Source organism: Mustela erminea, chromosome 3, assembly GCF_009829155.1.
Source record: "Mustela erminea isolate mMusErm1 chromosome 3, mMusErm1.Pri, whole genome shotgun sequence".
Classification (NCBI taxonomy): Eukaryota; Metazoa; Chordata; class Mammalia; order Carnivora; family Mustelidae; genus Mustela; species Mustela erminea.
The window spans coordinates 108,263,866-108,288,295 of record NC_045616.1 but is presented as its reverse complement, the minus strand read 5'-3'; positions in this window follow the sequence as shown (position 1 = coordinate 108,288,295).

The following is a 24,430-nucleotide window of genomic DNA, read 5'->3' as shown; positions in this document are numbered from 1 at the left end:
GGTTGAAATCCATAATTGTATTAAAGCTATGGGTCCCCGTAACAATAGCTATTCCACAGGTGCTGATGAATGCCTTGTCCTAAGGTATAAAAGAAGAGAGAAAGTGAGATTTTCCTCTGCCTGTGTATAAGTAGAACTAATCCAGAAGGGGAGAATGAGGGGTTTGGGGAGAAAGATAGATAGAAAGAAGGGATTCTTTCCAGACAAGTGTCAGTAGTCAGGTTTGTCTATAGCCACAAGCATCACAACGTGCACAAACTGAAATACTACATTGCAGCTTTCCTGGGGAATATTCACGCTTTCCTGCTCACTACAGGCTCTCTGATATCCTGCTCACTTTCAAATGAAACATCTCTGTTACATCCTATGCCTTTAACATCTTAATTCTAGGCCAGGTAGTCAGCACTTTCTTTTTTTTTTAATCAAATACTCCTTAATTAGAGTTTTTTAAAAAAAATAATGGGTGATGTATTAATATTTTTAGAAGAACTTAGAAGCAATGTCTTGACTCAAAGTGGTGTCTCCAGGGATACAAGTCTCAAATGCAACTCTGTGAATCAAGACTCTTGTATAGATGGGGTATTTGTTAACACTTTAGTCTCACCACAGATAATGGCATTTCATGACTATAAATACCCCTGGAGATGACAAAAAGGTAATATGAAGGTGTCAGGGGTACACATTAACTCTTTTTTCCTTCAGGTAATGTAAGTGTGTGCATGTTAAATGTGTTCAAAAACTTTACTCAAAAATCCCAAAAATTCTGTTCTGAAATGTATATATACATTTTTTCTAAGCATGGAATTTGGATTTGAATAAAAATTTATTTATCTACATATTTATATATCTAGATATATTTTTACTATCTCAGGGTTTCTAAAAGATCACAACGAAAAAATTGAAAATATAGAGAGGAAATCCAAGAAAATATTATTTATTTAAGTAAAATTAAATGTTTAGGTTCTCTCCCCAGTCATAATAAAGACTGGGTAGAACTAACTGTCTATTTCAGTGAATTCTATAAGGTACTTAGGTATGAGAACAGGTATTTTGGAAATTAGAGACCTAATTCTTTGAGTAGTTATTTAGTTATTATATATGTTTATTATGTGCCAAGTTCTATTTTGAGCACTTCACAGATATTTTATTTACTTCCTAGAATAACCTTTAGGACAGCCCTCAGGACCACATTGAAATAGGTCCTGTTACAGGTCTCCCCACCCTTCCTGCCTCCAAATGACCAAACTGAGGCACAGAGAGGTTAAGTAACTTGGCCAAGGTCACATAATTCATAAGAGCTGGGATTCAAAAACAGGCAGTCTGGCCTCAGAGATCTTGCTTTAAAACCACCACAAGTTTCTGTCTGAGGTCTAAGGCAGTGCTTCTCACACTTTAGTGTGCATAAAAATGGCCCAGGGAACTTATTTAAAGCATGGACTCCCCAGAGATTCTGATTCGATAGATCTGGCTGACTTTCCCTCTACTACTCATTTTCTGTTTAACGCCTTGTCATCGGCTTTGGTTTAGCTTTTAAACTTTTCCCAAGATGATTGATGGTGGAACATCTTTTCCTTGAAGACTTTCACCCTCAAGGGTGTTTTGTAACCTTGTGATCTTATAAGATGGCCTTAACATTTATGCCTCTCCCCTTGCCTGAATTACTTAGCCATGTCCATGATAACCTTGTTAGAAGGAAAACAACCTCCTGAAATGTGAGCCAGATTTCTCCCCCTAAACACCTCAAATCTGGCAGAACCTCATGAGGATCTGCTGTGATTTCTGAACTATCACCTTTTGGATTCATCAATTAGTTTGGCAAATGGAAATTAAAACAAAAACAAAAACAAAAAAAACACAAAACTCCCTGAAGAAAGTAACTTCTTGAACATAGAGAAAAAAATAATCCTGTAATTGGTTTATGTCATTTGACATTTTTGAAAAGAAAATGTACAAATGACATTGTTTAAAACAGTTCTTAAAATTATGCTCTATATCTTTATAGCAATAGGCTCAGTGAACAGATTAACTTATATATTCTATTCCTGGGATAGTTTTTTATTGTGTCTGTTTAAGGTTTCTCATATACAGCTATAAGAAGCAGTCATGTATTCTATGAGATTATTAAAATATCACAGCATCTTAGTACCCATCCCTAAGCATTAGATAGACCCATGTTGGTACCTAGTTTGCTCATTTACTAATCACATAAAGATATAAATACCATTTTCTCCTAAAAAATTAAAAATCTCACCCCAAAATTTCATGTCCCGTTTTTGAAATTTGTTTTAAATTTATATAATCAGTGGTATTTAAAGAATGTGCTTTTGTAACTGTTACAGTATTAAAAGCATGTGCAAAAACAAAACAAAACAAAACAAACAGACTTAACCCTCTACCAATCCAAAGAACATGTGATCTTAGAAGATACCTATGGATCTTATTAATGCATATATTCTACTGGAACTGTTTTCTCCTTATATCTTTTAACATTATTTTTCTCTGTGGAACACACTGGGAGTATATAATAAACTTGTTGTTTATTTGGAGGACATTTTTTTCATGGTTTCTCCATTAAAATACCTAGCTTTTTCTCTCCAGGATTTTGTCTCTCCAGGTTCTTGCTCTTGGTAAATAATACAGGTTAAATAATTTGATTTACATCTAGTGAAAATGCTTACTAGAACATCACTGTTAGAACTATCCTATTTGCTTACTTCTTGGTATGGTGTCTGAGGATTACTTTAAGACTGCAGTGGACCATCCCTAAAAATTCTGCCTCACATCATAACGAAGAAAAAATAAAAACCATAGTTTATTTCTTTCTCTCATTTTCCATTAGAATTCACCATTTTGAATGTCTTGACATATCTATCTCTTCTTCATCCGTTCACTCATATAGCAGACACTGAGTTCTGCTATCTTACTTAGCCAATTATCAGTTATGGACAAAACCCAGTGGAAATATGTGGTCCACATTTTCTATTTCCTCTATATTCTGCAGGCTTCATTCTCTGAATCTTAAATTATCACCTTCCCTACCCTGCCCTAATCCAAATATAATTTTTAACTGTTTCTATTAATGATGCCACTCTTTTCCTGGAATATATAAGTTCTTGACCTACAAGGGTCCTTGATATAATTCTTTAGTCCAACATATGAAGATGAAGCCTGTGTTCAAATAAGAAAAAAAAAAAAAAAAGACAGGATTCTTGTAAGGAAAGTCTCGAGGGGAAAAAAAAAAAGTTTCTTCTAAAAAGTTCATTCAGCTTTCTAGAAATCCTCCAAATGTCTAGAGAAGTAATTTGGGGAATTTCCTAAACATGCACTGTGAGGTTTTTACAAAATTAACAATGTAGAACTAGGTTTTCTTTTTATATTAAAAGCTCCATTATTTGCCGATGAAACTGATTTTTCTTTCACTTTGCATTTCTCTTCTACCAGTGGCTATAGGGGAGGAAAAAAACTCATATAAAACAAACTCAATATACAAGTACTAATGGACTCAGTAACATTTAGTATTGGCAAATTGCTGAAAATTTGTCAGGTAATGTGATTTTGTTTTCAATTTATGCCACTGAAAAGTAATGTAATGTCTAATGCTAAGAAGAGGGAAAAAAAACCCTATACTCCATAAAACTATATTACTGTATATGGGTTTGGCATTTGAGAAGCAAATGAGAGCAAGTTGCCCTTTTCTCTATTTCTTAAACAGTGTGTAAAGTTGTTATATTATACTGTAACATTTTAAGAAATCCTTTGTGCTATAAGAAAATTGCTTTCAAGAGCATGATGATGTGCACCAAATGTAAAGCATGTGAGTGAGGACTCAAATGGCAATGTAAGGAGGAAGACCTGGAGCTGAGTTCAGAGACCAGAACATCCAGGGATCAATAATTATGACAACCTGAGATTTTAGTTTCTTGACCAAGAAAAGAATAATGGTTAAATTATAGTTATAGAAGGACAGTCCTTAGTAATGCAGACTTAAAACAGATATCTACTTAGGGCAATTCTGCATTCTTTTAAAATATTGCAAATGCAAATTCTTTAGACTAAGATATTAACTCTTTTGTTAAAGACCATAATATGCTGCTTTTTAAAAAACATATTTTTCTTAACGTATAATGTATTATTTGCCCCAGGGGTACAGGTCTGTGAATCATCAGGCTTACACATTTCAGAGCACTCACCATATCACATACCCTCCCAGTGTCCCATTACCCAACCACCCTGTCCCTTCCCCCACCCCCCAGGAACCCTCAGTTTGTTTTGTGAGATTAAGAGTCTCTTATGGTTTTGTCTCCCTTCCCATCCCAACTTCTTTCATTTTGCCCATCCCTACCCCCCACAACCCCTCGCCCCACCTCTCAAATTCCTCATATCAGAGAGATCATATGATAATTGTCTTTTTCTGATTGACTTATAGTGCCCTCTGGTTCCATCCACGTCATCGCAAGTGGCAAGATTTCATTTCTTTTCATAGACGCATAGTATTATATATAATATATATATATTACATCTTCTTTATCCATTCATATCTTGATGGACATCTAGGTTCTTTCCATAGTTTGGCTGTTGTGGACATTGCTGCTATAAACATTCAGGCGCATGTGCCCCATCAGATCACTGCATTTGTATCTTTTGGGTAAATACCCAGTAGTGCAATTGCTGGGCATAGGGTAGCTCTATTTTCAACTTTTTGAGGAACCTCCATGCTGTTTTCCAGAGTGGCTGCACCAGCTTGCATTCCCACCAACAGTATAGGAAGGTTCCCCTTTCTCCATATCCTTACCAACATCTGTCATTTCCTGACTTGATAATTTTAGCCGTTTGACTGATATGAGGTGGTATCTTACTGTGGTTTTGATTTGTATTTCCCTGATGCCGAGTGATATGGAGCACTTTTTCATGTGTCTGTTGGCCATCTGGATGTCTTCTTTGCCGAAATGTCTGTTCATGTCCTCTGCCCATTTCTTGATTGGATTATTTGTTCTTTGGGTGTTGAGTTTGCTAAGTTCTTTACAGATTCTGGACACTAGTCCTTTATCTGATATGTCGTTTGCAAATATCTTCTCCCATTCTGTCAGTTGTCTTTTGATTTTGTTAACTGTTTCCTTTGCTGTGCAAAAGCTTTTGATCTTGATGAAATCCCAATAGTTCATTTTTGCCCTTGCTTGCCTTGCCTTTGGCATTGTTCCTAGGAAGATGTTGCTGCGGCTGAGGTCGAAGAGGTTGCCGCCTGTGTTCTCAAGGATTTTGACCTATTCCTGTCTCACATTGAGGTCTTTCATCCATTTGTAGTCTATTTTTGTGTGTGGTGTAAGGAAATGATGCAATTTCATTCTTCTGCATGTGGCTGTCCAATTTTCCCAACACCATTTGGTGAAGAGACTGCCTCCCCCCCCCCCCACATTGGACATTCTTCCCTGCTTTGTTGAAGATTAGTTGACCATAGAGTTGAAGGGCCATTTTTGGGCTCTGTCTTCTGTTCCATTGATCTATGTGTCTGTTTTGTGCCAGTACCATACTGTCTTGATGATGACAGCTTTGTAATAGAGCTTGAAGTCTGCAATTGTGATGCCACCAACTTTGGCTTTCCTTTTCAACATTCCTCTGGGTATTTGGAGTCTTTTCTGGTTCCATGTAAATTTTAGGATGATTTTTTCCATTTCTTTGAAAAAATTGATGATATTTTGATCAGGATTGCATTAAATGTGTAGATTGCTTAGGTAGCATAGACATTTTCACAATATTTTTTGTTCCATTCCATGAACATGGAATGTTTTCCCATTTGTTTGTGTCTTTCTCAGTTTCTTTCAGGAGTACTTTATAGTTTTCTGAGTACTGATTTTTTGCCTCTTTGGTTAGGTTTATTCCTAGGTATCTTAAGGTTTTGGGTGCAATTGTAAATGGGATCAACTGCTTAATTTCTCTTTCTTCTCTCTTGCTATTGGTGTGTAGAAATGCAACTGATTTCTGTGCATTGATTTTATATCCTGACACTTCACTGAATTCTTATGTTAGTGCTAACAGTTTTGGAGTGGAATCTTTTGGGTTTCCCACATAAAGTATCATATCAGATGCAGAGAGTGAGAGTTTGACTTCTTCTTTGCTGATTCAGATATCTTTAATTTCTTTTTGTTGTCTGATTGCCAAGGCTAGGACCTCTAGTACTAATTTGAATAGCAGTGGTGATAGTGGACAGCCCTGCCATGTTCCTGACCTTATGGGATAAGCTCTGTTTTTCCCAATTGAGAATAATATTTGCTGTGGGTTTTTCATAGATGGCTTTTATGGTATTGAGATATGTATGCTCTATCCCTACTCTGTGAAGAGTTTTGTTCAAGAAAGGATGCTGTACTTTGTCAAATAATTTTTCAGCATCTATTTAGAGTATCATATGATTCTTGTTCTTTCTTTTATTAATGTATTTATCACATTGATTGATTTGCAGATGTTGAACCAACCTTGCAGCTCAGGAATAAATCCCACTTGGTTATAGTGAATCACCCTTTTAATGTACTGTTGGATCCTATTGGCTAGTATTTTGGTGAGAATTTTTGCATTTGTATTCATCAAGAATTTTGGTCTGTAATTCTCCTTTTTGATGGGGTCTTTGTCTGGTTTTGGGATCAAGGTAATGCTGGCCTCCTAAAATGAGTTTGGAAGTTTTCCTTCCATTTCTATTTTTTTGTAACAGTTTCGAGAGAATTGGCATTAATTCTTCTTTAAATGTTTGGTAGAATTCCCCTGGGAAGCTGTCTGGCCCTGGGCTCTTGTTTGTCCTGAGATTTTTTGATGACTGCTTCAATCTCCTTACTGGTTATGGTCTGTTCAGGTTTTCTATTTCTTCCTGGTTCAGTTTTGGTAGTTTATATGTCTCTGAGAATGCATCCATTTTTTCCAGATTGCCAGATTTGCTGGTGTGTAGTTGCTCATAATATGTTCTTATAGTTGTTTATATTTCTTTGGTGTTGGTTGTGAACTCTCCTCTTTCATTCATGATTTTATTAATTTGGGTCCTTTCTCTTTTCTTTTTGATACATCTGGCCAGGGGTTTATCAGTCTTCTTAATTCTTTCAAAGAACCAGCTCCTAGTTTCATTGATTTGTTCCACTGTTCTTTTGGTTTCTATTGCATTGATTTCTGCTCTGAACTTTATTATTTCTCTTCTCCTGCTGGGTGTAGGCCTTTTTTGTTGTTTTTTCTCCAGCTCCTTTATGTGTAGGGTTAGGTTGTGTACTTGAGACCTTTCTTGATTGCTGAATAAGGTTTGTATTGCTATATGCTTTCCTCTCAAGACCGCCTTTGCTCTTTCTCACAGATTTTGAACAGTTGTGTTTTCATTTTCATTTGTTTCCATGAATTTTTTTCAATTCTTTAATTTCCTGGTTAATGCATTCATTCTTTAGTAGGATGCTTTTTAGTCTCCATGTATTTGAGTTCTTTTCAACTTTCCTCTTGTAATTGAGTTCTAATTTCAGAGCATTGTGGTCTGAAAATATTCAGGAAATGATCCCAGTAGTTGTGTATCGGTTGAGACCTTATTTGTGACCCAGGATGTGATCTGTTCTGGAGAATGTTCCATGTGCACTAGAGAAGAATGTGTATTCTGTTGCTTTGGGTTGGAATGTTCTGAATATTTATGTGATGTTCATCTTATCCAGTGTGTCATTTAAAGCCTTTATTTCCTTGTTAATCTTTTTCTTAGACAATCTGTCCATTACCGTGAGGGGATGTTGAAGTCCACTACTATATTGCATTATTGTCTATGTGTTTCTTCGATTGTGTTATTAATTGTTTTATATAATTCACTGCTCCCATGTGAGGGGCATAGATATTTAAAATTGTTAGATCTTGTTGGACAGACACTTTAATGATGATATAGCGTCCTTCCACATCTCTTATTATGGTCTTTGGCTTAAAATCTAATTTGTCTGACAGAATGATTGTCTCCCCAGTTTTCTTTTATTGTCTATTAGTATGGTAAATTGCTTTCTACCTCCTCACTTTAAATCTGGAGGTGTCTTTGGGTCCACAATGAGTTTCTTGTAGACAACATATCAGTGGGTGTTGTTTGTTGTTGTTTTGTTGTTGTTCTTGTTTTAATCCTTTCTGATACCCTGTGTCTTTGGATTGGGGGCATTTAGCCCATTTACATTCAGGGTAACTATTGAAAGATGCGAATTTAGTGCCACTGTGTTGCCGGTAAGATGACTCTTACTTATATTGTTTCTGTTCCTTTCTGGTCTGTTACTTTTAGGCTCTCTCTCTGCTTAGAGGACCCCTTTCAATATTTCCTGTAGGGCTGATTTGGTGTTTGCAAATTCTTTTAAGTTTTGTTTGTCCTGGAAGCTTTTTCTCTCTCCTTCTATTTTCAATGACAGTCTAGCTGGATATAGTCTCTTGGCTGCATATTCTTCTTGTTTAGTGCTCAGAATATATCATGCCAGTCCTTTCTAGCCTTCCAAGTCTCTGTGGATAAGTCTGCTGCCAATCTAATATTTCTACCATTGTATATTACAGACCTCTTGTCCCAAGCTGGTTTCAGGATTTTCTCTTTGTCACTAAGACTTGTAAGTTTTACTATTAGATGATGAGGTATGGACCTATTTTTACTGATTTTGAGGGGGGTTCTGTGTGCCTCCTGGATTTTGATGTTTGTTCCTTTTGCCATATTAGGGAAATTCTCAATTATAATTTGCTCCAATATGCCTTCTGGCCCTCTTTCTTTCTTCTTCTTCTGGGATCCCAATTATTCTAATATTGTTTCATCTTATGGTATCACTTATGTCTTGAATTCTCCCCTCATGGTCCAGTAGTTGTTTGTCTCTCTTTTGCTAAGCTTTATTCTCCATCATTTGGTCTTCTATATCACTAATTCTCTCTTCTGCCTCATTTATCCTGGCAGTATGAGCCTCCATTTTTTATTACACCTCATTAATAGCTTTTTTGATTCCAACTTGGTTAGATTTTAGTTCTTTGATTTTTCCAGAAAGGGATTTTTATTTCTCCAGAAAGGGATTTTCTGATATCTTCCATGCCTTTTTCGAGTCCAGCAAACACCTTGATAATCATCATTCTGAACTCTAATTCTGACATATTACCAATATTCATATTGGTTAGGTCCCTAGTCGTCGGTACTGCCTCTTGTTCTTTTTGTTGTGGTGAGTTTTTCTGCCTTGTCATTTTATTCCACTCAGAATATAGGAATGAGAGAGTAAAATACTAAAAGGTTGGCTAAGATCCCAGAAAAATATATGCTAACCAAATCAGAAGAGACCTGAAACTGGGGAGAGAAGAAAGGGGGGAATACATATATATAAAATATTAGACTGGTGAATAGAAGAGAGCCACCCACTTGATTTTGGGTGTATTCTGGTCTCTGTCTCTTAGAAGAAACTACCTCCCAAAATTTTAAAGAAAGAAAAACTTATGTATATACAGAAATAAGGGTAAGGGTAAACCTGATGAGGGGATGGAATATGAATGTCAGATGAAAATTTAAAAATTCTAAAAAAGGATTTGATAAGATACGTTGATTGGAAAAAGAAAAAAAAAAGAAGAAAAAAAAGAGGAGAGAATGTAATCAGGCTGGAGCTAGATTTAGGGTATATTTTGATCTATTAGAAGAAATTTTATCCCAAAATTTTAATGAAAAAAAACCTATATGTACATAAAAACTAAAGTTAAGTACAATGAAGGTATAAAATACAACTATAACAATGAAGAGTTAAAAAAAAATTTTTTAAAGGTATTGATAAGATAAAATAGTTTAAAAATGTTAAAAGAGGAAAGAGGAAAAGTTAAAAAGATTGAATAAAAAAAATTTAAAAAATTTAACTTTGTAAGACTAAAGGATCATGAGAAAAAAGCCATGAATTCTGTGTGTTGCTTTCCCTAGCTATGAAGTTCTGTAGTTCTTATTGATCGGTAAACTTGGTCTCGACTGGATGTTCTTGCTGATCTTCTGGGAGAGAGGCCTTTTTAAGTGTTCATAAATGTCTTTGTCCAAGGCAGAGTTGCACCACCCTTGCCAGGGGCCAGGCTAAGTAATCTGTATGGGTTCGCTCTCTATAGAGTTTTTGTTCCCTGAACGCTTTATGTACAACTTTGAAGGATGGGAATGAATATGTCAGCCTTCCAGTCTCTGGCCCATAGGATCCAAGAGCTTGAGGCCCCAGTTCTCAGTGTGCCCTCAGATAAAAGCAGTCAATCCCTCTGTCTCCCTGGCCTCCGGCTACACTCTGAGCTCACCAGTCCTGTGACCGAGCATTTCTATATCTGGTTCACGGCCCCATTTGGGGTTTCCAAACCCAGCAGATTCCTGCAGCATGCTCCCAAGCCACTAGTCCCAGGGAAGGAAGCAGGTGCTCTCTCTGGATCTGGCACTTGTGGGGTGCCTCCTAAAGGGCAGGGTCCCAACTGTGCCTTGGATCACGGTTTAAGATAACCTGCAGCTGAGAGCTCCCTCCTCATCTCCAGCTCCATCTCTGTAGCTAGATTCTCCACTTCGATACCTGGCAGCTCTGCTGTACTCAGACATCCCCATTCTTTCTGTGACCCTGCAAGTCCTGAGACCACACTGTCCCCACAAGGGCTTTACTCCCAGTTTAGCCTCTGGAGCAACATCCCTCAGTGGAGCAGACTTCGAAAAGCTCTGATTTTGTGCTCTGCTGCTCCACCACCACCAGAAGCTGGCCCCTCCCCTTGTGGTCTATCTTCCCATTGGTTCACATTAACTTTTCTGCACATCCTACCTTTTAGAAAGTGGTTGATTTTCTGTTCCTAGAATTGTTGCTCTTCTCCTCTATTTCCTATTGAGTTTGTAGGTGTTTGGAATGGTTTGATAACTATCTAGCTGAACTCCTGGGGCCTAATGCTATTTCAGTCTCCTACTTCTCTGCCATCTTGCTTTCTCTCCCCCATAATATGCTGCTTTGAGAGAGAGAAATGAGTAAATTATTTTGGGGTAGTTCGTTTAGAAGTTCTAGAGAAAGCCTAGGTTTTAATTTTTATTGCCATGCACATTACTAATTTGAATAGCTTTCTTACCTTCCTGAACCTCTTTCCTTTTTACAGATAATTGGGATAATAAGATCTTCTCTATATATCTCATAAAATTGTTAAAAAGATCAAAATAAATGTAGATGAGAATGCTTTAAAAATAAGTTATTAGAGTCATGTGTCTCTAAAATCTTATTTCCTTATACATACCACTGTCTAGATCCTGGGCTTCAAGGGATGATGTCCCATTTGTTGTCTAACTTTATATGTATTAGGAAAGAGTAAGTAATGGGAATGCATGGGTGGCTTAGACAGTTAAGTGTCTACCTTTGGCTCAGGTCATGATCCCAGGGTCCTGAAATGGAGTCCTGCATTGGACTCCTTGCTCAGCAGGGAGCCTGCTTCTTCCTCTGCCTGCCACTCCCCCTGCTTGTGCTCATTCTCTCTCTCTATCCCTTTGTCACACACACACACACAAATAAATAAAATCTTTAAAAAAAAAAAGGAAGAAGAAGAAGAGCAAGTCATGGACTGATTGTCAAACCACTTGGGGTCTACTCCGACTTTATTGTCAATTTATAGTGCCAGAATGACCCAGTAGAAACTGAACATAACTGTGATTAAATGATAATGACATAGTTTGATTTGGCTTGTCAGGCAACTTCTGAAAGGCAACTCCTGCCTTTACTCAGTGAAGCTCTGTCTTCAGAGCTTATGGAATTCAAAGATGACTTTTTGGCAATTTCTACCAACTGCTTGGTTAAAATGGTGACTTCATCCCATTGACAAACTCTAGATAGCTTATATAAAGTTGTGAAAAGTCATTCAAAATGTTGCATGTAGAGATATAGCCCTTCAACATCTCAGGTATAGTTATAAATCATCCTTTCCCTTGTTTCTTATCAAATTAATATATGATATTTCTTTTCATTTTCTGCTTTGCTTTTACTTCTGATTTTGTGTCATCTTTCCTTAGGCACTTTTTCAATGGTTACTTTCCACAATCTCAGAAATGTTAACTTTCCATACTGACTTTGGTATTTTCTAGTCTAGGTCCAAAGAACTGTGACTTAAATTTAACAATATGTTAGCAATTTTGAATTAAAAAAATTAACATAGTGTGAAGGGTATGTTTCATATTCTGCTCTTTTCCTATTTTTTTCTCCCCATGGAATTATCTTTTGGGTTTATTTTCTACTCTTACTCACTTAATACTTTTTTCATGAATATTTCATCAAATAAAAATAAACTATTTGTTCATTTCTGTAGATCCCCAGTGTGCTTTTCTATGTTGTCCACTTGGGTTTACTATATAAATTGTCTATGTTTTATTATCTCTAGATCACCTTAAAGTACAGTTACAACAATAGAGGAATTTGAAGATTTGAAGTTGGATCCAAATTTCTGCTTGTCTATAATTATGACGCTTAATAACTTAATAATATTTCACTTATCCACATTTGTAGAATTTTATTCTCTTTAGAGCATCTGATGCTCTTTAAATTTACTTTTTGCTCATATTTTAAAAATCCTTAAACTTTTTAATCATGTTTTATATTTTTTCCAATTTAGTAGTATTCTTTGTACCTGTATCTCATAATAGTTCATTTTAGAAAGCAGATAAATAATTGAGAAAGGTGCTCTTTTCAGCAGTTCCTTCTCTTAGTAACCTTTTTTTTTTCCTGTTCCTTTGAGATTTCTGTTGGCCTTTTATCTTTTCAAAAGCATTTCTTCAATTTCTCTATTGCTCTTTGACTTACCATTAAAGCAAGCATTTGTTTCCATGTGTTTCTTTTTGGTTTTTCAATGAGATGTATTTTCACCTTATTCAACTTTAAAAAAAAAAAAAAGTCTTCCTGAAGCTTTTTATTACTCATTTTCTTTGTAGAGTTCAATCATTTGTTCTCATTTATATGTTTCAACTTATATAACAGTGAATTGTTAACTTAATTCTTCAGAATCACCCAAAATTGTTTCATCTTTGCCTTGTTTTTTAACCGTTTTGGGGGTTTTGTACTTTTGTCATTTGCCTTTTCAGAATTTCATATTATCCTTTTGCCATGTTTCAATTTCATGCTACACTGAAGTTGTGACTCTTCTCAAGTCCCTTTTCTTTTTGTCATTATTTACTTTCCTTTATCTATTCCTGTTCTATTTCAGCTTTTCATCTTACACCATTCCAAAATTGCATGGACATTTTCACCATTGTATAAGTTTTTGTTACCTTTTCCACCTTCTTCTTTGTTCTTAGTAGGAATTCTACTGCCACTTTACATTCTACAATTATAATTTAGAATTTTTATGGACTCATACTTAAGGCTTAGTCATTGTAACTTCACTTAACTTGTATTTTAATTCCCCACTTATATCTTAAAATCAAATTTTATCTCCCTATATTTCATTTCTATTGTAATTTACTATTTCATATTCTTTTGATTTTTTTCTGAGACTATTTTTTTAAAGATTTTATTTATTTATTTGACAGACAGAAATCAGAAGTAGGCAGAGAGGCAGGCAGAGAGAGAGAGAGGAGAAAGCAGGCTCCCTGCTGAGCAGAGAGCCCGATGTGGGGCTCGATCCCATGACCGTGGGATCATGACCTGAGCCGAAGGCAGAGGCTTTAACCCACTGAGCCACACAGGTGCCCCTCTGAGACTATTTTAAACTAATTTTACTATCCTGACAATTCTCATTTCATTTATATTTTATGTCTTTATTTTGTTTAACATATAGCACTTAGCCCCTGATCTTAATGTTTCAAATTTTCCTGCCTTGATTCCATCTGTTACTGCCTTTCAAAGGACAGATGATATCAACAGTAGACATATTTTAAGTTTGAATCTGTCTAGATCTTTTATATTTACAGTATAGAACAGTTAAGGCATATGAACTATTTACTCTACCAGTGTCATTTAAAATGTTATTTAAAATGCTATTAAATAGCCCCTACCATTGCATGTCCCATTATGTTTTATATGTATCTTCTGATCCCTTTGCCTCTAACAAGAGCTATTAGAATAACCATTTAACACAAGGTAGCAGGGTAAACCTGTTGAGGAAGAATTAACATTTGTAACATCAATAGATGTTTTTCTTGTGAAATATTTTAAAACAATAATAAATATTTTAAAAGTGAGGGTGGTCTCTTTTACCTGAAACCTTGATATGATGAGGTTGGTTTTCAAAAACCACATTTTTGAGTACACATGTCATGACAGGGATATAATGTCATTTATGGAACAGGAATCAGAAGTTCAAGAAACTAGGTGTTTTTTTTTTTTTTTGTATCCTAAGTCTTAGTTGAATATCTTTTCTTCTCTTAGATTTTAATTATCTTCAGTGTTGTTTTTAATGATATTTTGCTTTCATATATAATTTGCTATCTAGTTTTTCTTAACTAATATATTGTTTGGTTTTGTCTGCTTTAGATTTTTACAGAGAAATGAATTACCCTGTGTGTGTTCTTCTCAGATTTGCTTCTTTCTCAGAATAGTACATCCAGGATTCATCCGTGTTCAGGTATGTATCTATAATTGGTTTATCTTCACTGCTGTATAGTATTCCACTGGGTGGAAATATATATGTGTTTGGATGCTTTTCTTTTTTTTTTTTTAAAGATTTTATTTATTTAACAGACAGATATCACAGGTAGGCAGAGAGGCAGGCAGAGAGGAGGAAGCAGGCTCCTTGCGGAGCAGAGAGCGGATGTGGGGCTCGATCCCAGGACGCTGGGATCATGACCTGAGCCGAAGGCAGAGGCTTTAACCCACTGAGCCACCCAGGCGCCCCTGTTTGGATGCCTTTCTAATTTTTTTCCTTCGGTTAAATTTCTAGAAGTGAGTTTCCTAGGTCAAAGATAGGTTTTTCTTTTTAAAATACTGTTGATATGTATTGAAAATTTGTCCACTAGTGAAACTTCTAATTGTTTCTGAGAACATTTGTTTCTCTCCCATCTCACCAACATTGTGGTTTTTTGAAAAATCTTTTTTCAAAAAGATTTTTTCACATTAAATTTTCTAATTTTTTCACATTAAATTCCAAACTCATTCCCTTAATAATTAGTTCATTATAATGAGGATGAAATTTCCCACAAGGAAATGGTGCATTTAAGCATGAAGATAAAATGTTAAGGTTGTTTGATAACAACCTTGAATACTCTTCAGATGTGACCAATGAATCTATAGTTCTTGGACATTATCCTCAAAAGGCGAATATCAGACCTTGGGCTTTTACTGAAAGGAAATTGTTTCCACAAATGTAGTTTTGAGAGACGGCAATTTTGTTCAATTTTAAATCTGTGCATATAAACCTCAATTGCAGTGTGTGACTGGCATCTATTTTCTGGCTAGATCTGCCTTCTGCTTTCCTCTATCGCACTTTGACCCTTGTTAAGTAAGTGGCATCTTTCCAGAGGAAATGATTAAATCAAACAGCTGGTTTGCAATCAGGATCATTCAAAATAAAAGCTTAGCATTCCTGTTAAAGCTAGGAGAAAGGGAAAAATTCTACTGATAATGAACTAATGTTTTGGGAGCACTCATAGAAATTTTTCTTCAAAAACTTTTTTTTTTTTTTTTTTGGTAGGTATCTCTCAGTCTTATATTTCAAATCTCAAATGTATTTCCTCTTCAGTTTCTCTTCCTCCATGTAAGATTAAATAATAGCCTAGATTTTGCATTTATTAATCCTTTTCCTGTAACTTTGAAACTAATTTCCAAAAAAAGGGTCCAGCTAATAAGTTATCCTAAGAAAGAGCATTTGAGAAGACATTGATTCTTTTCCTTGCTGATTGTACAGAAAAAGAAAGGGAGTGTGACAGAAGCAATCAGCCTGGACATTTCCCCAGGTAAGGATCAAAGTGATGTTATAGATCTTGATCTTTTGCTTTGACTATTAGATTGAAATTTTCTCTTACTCTATGCTTGACATGACCGAGAAGCCTCCTCCATAGATAACTCCAGCAAGTTGATCCCTTCTGGCAGATAGGAAAGGAAAAGAGCAAATGATTCTATCTCTAATCTCTGTGAATTTCTTTTCCAAAATCATTTTAATGAATGTTTAAATAAAACTGCCCCTTATTTATTGATATTTTTGTTTTAGCCAAATAATAAGATGCCTTAAAATAAAAAAGTTGTATTTATGTTTAAAGTACTTTGTTATTTAACTTCGATGTACTAGCTTTTCATGTGTAGAGAACTCTCTAACAACCTTACCTGCACTGATCAAATTTATTTTGAAAATTTTATTATTTATTATATTTATTATTATTATTTATATTTATTATATTTATTATTGTTAATATATATTTTTATATATATGAGATATATTGAAGCACCTTGAATGCCACATAAAAGACACTGAATACATATTTATTTAATAAAGAGTGATGGGAGTTCAGATTATATTTTTCTGTTGTAACAGTTAACATAGTTGCAGTAATATGTTTCCTCTCTTGAAGTTTCAGTTATTTAAAGTAGGGTTAGTTAACGAATGGAGGACTGCATAAACCTAAACATTATTTTGTGCCAGCCTTTTGACTAAATGGACAGCCAGTCAGCCAGGTCTGGAGTTTCTTTGACTATATCTATCTATCTATCTATCTATGTATCAGCTTTCTGATAGATAGATAGATATAGATATAGATATATAGCCGCTAAGTGATCTTATCCCATTGGAAACCTCCTCCCTTGATTCTAATTCTGGTTTCTTTGCTTGCAAACTTTGTGATTTTTAGATGGGATACTTATCTGAGTCCTACATTCTTGATCTATAAAATAGAGATAAGAATTACAGGTCTGTGATGAAAATTGATAATCAAGTATGTAAAACCCTGCAACATAGTGCCAAACACATAGATGTCCAAAGCATCTTAATTTTTTAGCATCAGCAATCAATCAAATAGATACACTGTTACTATATTTTTCCTTAAATATGTACCTAAAACAGAGGGTTTGATTAAAGTCCGTAAGATTACTGAATGTAAACTTTGTCCTAAATATAGTGGAGACATGGAGACCAACTCTGGTGTCAGCTCTACCCATACATAACAGACAGTTTGCAGGTGGTGAGAAAGGGAGATGGAGAGAAATATAAATCATTATACTTTTGGCATGATTCAAGAGTTTATTAAAAGACTTACAAGTGGGGATATACTTGAGCTAGAATTGCAAGGGTAAGTAGAATAAAAGAGAAAAGCATTTTTGATTCAGGGAAGTATTTCTAAAAGCACACAGAGGCAACAATGTGTGGGAAGTCTTTGGGGATTGACAAGCTACTAAGTATAACTGGATCATGATGTTTATGAAAGTTTTAATAGGAAATGATGTGAGATAACTGGTGCACTTATGAGTTCACAAATGTTTGCGAGTAACAGAATATGCAAGTGGACTAAAAGAAATGTATTGGTTAATTTCGCTATAGGTAAGTATTGATCCAGTGACTCAATAGTATCCACTTAAAAACAAAAACAAAAACAAAACCAGGTTCTTACAATTTATATCTCTGTGCTCTGCCTTCTAGAGTGTCAGTTTGCTATGGTAGCCTCTCCTTTTTTTTTGTCAAAGAATGGCTGTCAAGAACAAGGTTCCATGCTTTCTCATTTTTGCCTCCTGAGAAAAAGAGCGATCTTTTGAATTCAATGATCAAACAGCGTTATGCGTTTTATCTTGATTTAGCTGACATATCACATACTCATCCCTGAAACTAGCACTGTAACTTGGAATTCCATTCTTGCGGACTTAGGCCTAATTGACACCCCAATCCTTCAGGTAGAATTACACTAACTGTCCAAGGCCTCTCCACTTGAATTGTGGGTGGAGTCAGCCTGCCACGTGGCGAGGGTGCTGTACAGTTGGGAAGATGAAGTAACATATTGCTCTAGCAAGAATCTTAGCAACAAGGGCCTCCAATGCCATATTAAGAACTGAGAATTTTATATCATTGTAAAGAAATTGTCATTTCAAGTGAGCATTTTATCTAGCTATATTTAGCCTATTTATGTTGGGCTATAACTAGACATAAATGAGTTGTTTTCCTGCTTCCAAGGAAACCATATTCTCATGTTACTCATGTGACCCAAACTATTTTTGAGCTGATACTGAGTCCAAACTGTAGATCAAGTAGGCATTCATTCAGTTTTTAATATGTTGACATCAATGCAATATTTTCCTAACATTTTTGGAAATGATAAGAATAATAGCTGATACTTCTAGCTCTGTTCCAGATGCTAAGTTTTGTATATAGATATGTCATTTAATCTTCCTAACAACCTTATAGGTTGGTATTTTTTTTCTCATTTTGTTACAAGAGAACTGAGGCTTGGGGAAATTGAATAATTTGCCCAAGCATTAGTGGGTCCAGGATTCAAAGAGAAGCTTTCTGATGTTCTAAAATCTACACACTGAATATGGTGACATTTGTTGAAATATAATATATATTAGGTGAAGCATCACATTTGGAAGAAAAAAAGATAAAGTGAGCCATAAACCTAGGACAATATGCATTTGAAGGCTCATGCAGAGGGCTTAACAGAACATATCTATAATCTATATAAAATTTTCAAATGTATAGGTAAGTGCTGGTTAGATTTGCTCTCAAGCATAAAGGAATTTCTAATATTTTCTGTAAATATTTAAAGTAAATTATTTGGATTGAATAGGTCCTGGAGAAGTGGAGGGGGGTAGGAAAGAGAGGCTGAGTGAAGAGATAGGAAGTAGTTTTCTTTTCATTAGTTACTGCCATCTTCAAAGAGGCCAAGAGGAGCTAGCAAGTGATGTTGGCACACTCTGTGAAATTATTTTGGTTGATGGAAACTTGGAATTCTGGATAAACTCCAAGTGGATGTAAGCACTTTAGGGAATTGGATAGTACATGAAATATAACCTAGAATAATGTGAAAAATAATGGATATTGGCAAAAATAGTCTTGAAACCCTTCTGTGCCCTGATGGGCTCTGATTCTGAAAGCTCCTTTGAGGAAAAATGTTTAGGAGTTGTCCTGTCTATCATGGGCTCTTGGACGTTATGCCCAGTACATGTCAGCAGTTAGAGCCAGAAATAAGATGCCAGGTGCATTAAGAAAGGGAAAGAAAATACTTAAATATTATAAATTAGTGATATGACTGAACAGTGGCAAGACTGCAGTATCTGGAATAAGGTATCCCATTCCAGTTGCTTTAGCTTATAGTCGCCTAAGATACATATTTAGTTTTTGTAAGCACATAATCTTCTAGACAAAAGAAAAACTTTAGAATTTACCTCTGGTATTTTAAGCAAAGTATAATATATTGGTCAAATTTTCTTAGCTTGTAGAAAGAGTACTATTTCATATAAAAAAATTTGTATGCTTACATTAAAAAAATAGATTTACATTTTCTGAGGCTTTGATATTTTTGGCCAGAAATTCCAAGTTTACATATTAAAGGGGTCCGTTGATGTTCATCTGTGTTTCACATTTCAGGCCAGAAATACTATTAGAATGATTATCCTTATTTTGTATAACAGGTATCTTAGCAGAGGGTTTCTTTCATTATTATTATATTATTTTTTACTTCTTATGGGTTGCATTATTTTTCCTTTTCTTTTTAAGATTTATGTTAACTTTGTCACCATTTTGGATGATTTCAACTCTGTACTCCCAAATTTGAGTGTGTCTGTGAGTATAGTCTCTTAGTCCTTAGTCCAAATTAGAATCTACTTCATCAATATTTCCATAGTCATTTTTAAAATTTTATTATGTTAGTCACCATACAGTACATCATTAGTTTTTGATGTAATGTTCCAGGATTCATTGTTTACACACAACACCCAGTGCTCCATACAATACATGCCCTCCTTAATCCATAGTCATTTAAAGGTATAAAGGTTTTTTATTTCATTTGGAACAGTTATTAGTCTCAGATATATCCCTAAATGGTGTGCAAGTATCAAGACAAACTGTTAAAAATCTGTTGTACATCTGAAGATTCTGTCAACAGGACATTCAGATAATTGAATGAATTTCTCTAACTTCATCTGTATGCTTGAGATTGAGTACCTACAGCCTTGCTCTATTACTGAAGAAAATGACTTCACTATTACCATGTTTCATGTCGGGGCTTTTTCATAAGTAATAAATTATGTATTGTTAGAGGTCAACATGTAAATTACCTTGTTTTATTTTTAATGAGGGTTTAATTTTAAAACCACTAATAATACTAATAATTATGCAAGTTGATATAATGCCAGATGTAATCAAATATTACCTTTATTGTAGATGGTAGTAGCTCTGATGTCTCAGCTTATGTCTTTGCTTCCATGTATAGCCATTATGGCAACAGGAAAGTTAAAATACTCAACTATATAACAGAGCTGTATTATAGAATTGGATTTTTTTATTTGAGATTTTCAAACTCATTAATTAATGCTATCATAGACTAAAGATACTGGTGTCTATAGACAGTAAACATAAATGTGTGTTTAAGACAAGGCCATAGCACTAGAATTCATAAATCCACTGAGTTAGGAATTCCCCACTTTAGACATTTACTCAGTTAATAGTTTCTTAGTCTTGAAATCATTCAAAAGGACGCAGTAATCTGGTATGTATATACATGGCTAGAGACAAAGCAGGTCCTTTCCTTCATTTAGTTTTATTGCCCTTTGGTGTATGTGGATGTGTGTGTGTGTGTGTGTGTGTGTGTGTGTGTGTGTGTAAATATATATAACCTGGTTTATATATAAACCATCTGGTTTACGTGGAGAAATGAAAAATTGCATAGCATAGTGGTTGTGTTATCTGAAGAGTGTCTTATAACCGCTCTGTGCCTCAGTTTCCTCATCTTTAAATGAGGATATTAACAGTTTGGATTGTTGGGGTAAGAAATGATAATGTGTAAAGTGTCTGGAACATGCTAAGTTCTTGATAAATATTATTGTGCCAAGGTAATATTTTTAATTACCACAAACATTGCAAGGTAGATATTGTTAAAAAGAAGAGTAGATGACTTAAGACCTGTAGCAGGGTAAAACTCAAATCCAGACCTAGCTGATGCCTGAGCACATCTTTTGTTCCCCCATGGCATGCAAACAAAGCCTAAAAAACAGGACACCTTTTAGCACCATTCCACAAATGGACAGTAGGGGCTTAATGGAGAAAATAACTGGTTACTAACTTGATCCCCCCACACCTTATTTTGGTAAGCAAATACTACATAATTTTATTCTAATGTAAAATTTAAAGGGACTTTAATAAGGTATTTACAGTGCTTTAGGCATTTTCCTAAAAGCTTTATATGGATTAGACTATTGAATCTTCACAGAGTACTTAAGTAAATTTCTTAAAATCACACAGGGAGAAAGAGACAGAACTTGCATTCTTCACCACTATATTTTAAATCAAAGAAAATACGTTATATTCCTGGTTATGAAGACTCAGTATTAATAGAAATCTATGAATTCAGTACATGCCCAGTCTGTATGTCAGTTATATGAATATTTCAATGGGACTTGATAAAATGATTTTAGAATTTATCAAAAAAGATGTGCAAGAATAGAAAACAAGGAAAGAAATGGTGAAACTTGATTTACAAGAAGCAAAACATGCTGCAAAAACAGTAGTAATTAAAACACTGCTGACCAGCATGATAACAGACAAATAGATAACAGTAACAGAAGATAGAAATCAGTAATAGACCTATATGATTTTGGAAAATCTAAAATATAGTTAATGTGGCATTTTAAAGCATTTCAACTATTAGGAAAAGGGAATAGCATTTAGTTTAAATAGCTATAAACTGGGGGAAAATATTCATTTTCTCACTCACAAGAAGTAAAATCAAACTCCTTATGGATAAAAGAATAACTAATAAAAAAATAGAAAACCAATAGCATAATTAGAAGAAAATTTGGAATAATATTTTTATAAATTTGGTATATGAAAGACTATTTTGCATGAAGTATAGAGACTATTAAAGAAAAATGAATAAATTTGGCTTTATATTCCCATGATATGATTTATTTTTAACAAAGTATTATTATGCATATTCCTATATATTTACTGTGCTCACATTGATTTCATTATACTAATTTTTTGAACCACATCATGTAGAAATGACTTTTGTATTTATCCTGTTGATCAACTGTCATTATATCCACAGTAAAAAAGAAGAGAAAAGTGGCTAATTGTTGACATGAAACAGAAATTTCCACTTTTTTTTTTAATTTTTTATTTTTTATAAACATATATTTTTATCCCCAGGGGTACAGGTCTGTGAATCACCAGGTTTACATACTTCACAGCACTCACCAAAGCACATATCCTCCCCAATGTCCATAATCCCACCCCCTTCTCCCAAACCCCCTCCCCCCAGCAACCCTCAGTTTGTTTTGTGAGATTAAGAGTCACTTATGGTTTGTCTCCCTCCCAATCCCATCTTGTTTCATTGATTCTTCTCCTACCCACTTAAGCCCCCATGTTGCATCACCACTTCCTCATATCAGGGAGATCATATGATAGTTGACTTTCTCTGCTTGACTTATTTCGCTAAGCATGATACGCTCTAGTTCCATCCATGTTGTTGCAAATGGCAAGATTTCATTTCTTTTGATGGCTGCATAGTATTCCATTGTGTACATATACCACATCTTCTTGATCCATTCATCTGTTGATGGACATCTAGGTTCTTTCCATAGTTTGGCTATTGTGGACATTGCTGCTATAAACATTCGGGTGCACGTGCCCCTTTGGATCACTACGTTTGTATCTTTAGGGTAAATGCCCAATAGTGCAATTGCTGGGTCATAGGGCAGCTCTATTTTCAACATTTTGAGGAACCTCCATGCTGTTTTCCAGAGTGGCTGCACCAGCTTGCATACCCACCAACATTGTAGGAGGGTTCCCCTTTCTCCGCATCCTCGCCAGCATCTGTCATTTCCTGACTTGTTTATTTTAGCCATTCTGACTGGTGTGAGGTGATATCTCATTGTGGTTTTGATTTGTATTTCCCTGATGCCGAGTGATATGGAGCACTTTTTCATGTGTCTGTTGGCCATCTGGATGTCTTCTTTGCCGAAATGTCTGTTCATGTCCTCTGCCCATTTCTTGATTGGATTATTTGTTCTTTGGGTGTTGAGTTTGCTAAGTTCTTTATAGATTCTGGACACTAGTCCTTTATCTGATATGTCGTTTGCAAATATCTTCTCCCATTCTGTCAGTTGTCTTTTGATTTTGTTAACTGTTTCCTTTGCTGTGCAAAAGCTTTTGATCTTGATGAAATCCCAATAGTTCATTTTTGCCCTTGCTTCCCTTGCCTTTGGCGTTGTTCCTAGGAAGATGTTGCTGCGGCTGAGGTCGAAGAGGTTGCTGCCTGTGTTCTCCTCAAGGATTTTGATGGATTCCTTTCGCACATTGAGGTCCTTCATCCATTTTGAGTCTATTTTTGTGTGTGGTGTAAGGAAATGGTCCAATTTCATTTTTCTGCATGTGGCTGTCCAATTTTCCCAGCACCATTTATTGAAGAGGCTGTCTTTTTTCCATTGGACATTCTTTCCTGCTTTGTCGAAGATTAGTTGACTGTAGAGTTGAGGGTCTATTTCTGGGCTCTCTATTCTGTTCCATTGATCTATGTGTCTGTTTTTGTGCCAGTACCATGCTGTCTTGATGATGACAGCTTTGTAATAGAGCTTGAAGTCCGGAATTGAATGCCACCAACGTTGGCTTTCTTTTTCAATATCCCTTTGGCTATTCGAGGTCTTTTCTGGTTCCATATAAATTTTAGAATTATTTGTTCCATTTCTTTGAAAATGATGGATGGTACTTTGATAGGAATTGCATTAAATGTGTAGATTGCTTTAGGTAGCATAGACATTTTCACAATATTTATTCTTCCAATCCAGGAGCATGGAACATTTTCCATTTCTTTGTGTCTTCCTCAATTTCTTTCATGAGTACTTTATAGTTTTCTGAGTATAGATTCTGTGCCTCTTTGGTTAGGTTTATTCCTAGGTATCTTATGGTTTTGGGTGCAATTATAAATGGGATTGACTCCTTAATTTCTCTTTCTTCTGTCTTGCTGTTGGTGTAGAGAAATGCAACTGATTTCTGTGCATTGATTTTATATCCTGACACTTTACTGAATTCCTGTATAAGTTCTAGCAGTTTTGGAGTGGAGTCTTTTGGGGTTTCCACATATAGTATCATATCATCTGCGAAGAGTGATAATTTGACTTCTTCTTTGCTGATTTGGATGCCTTTAATTTCCTTTTGTTGTCTGATTGCTGAGGCTAGGACCTTTAGTACTATGTTGAATAGCAGTGGTGATAATGGACATTCCTGCCGTGTTCCTGACCTTAGCGGAAAAGCTTTCAGTTTTTCTCCATTGAGAATGATATTTGCGGTGGCTTTTTCATAGATGGCTTTGATGATATTGAGGTATGTGCCCTCTATC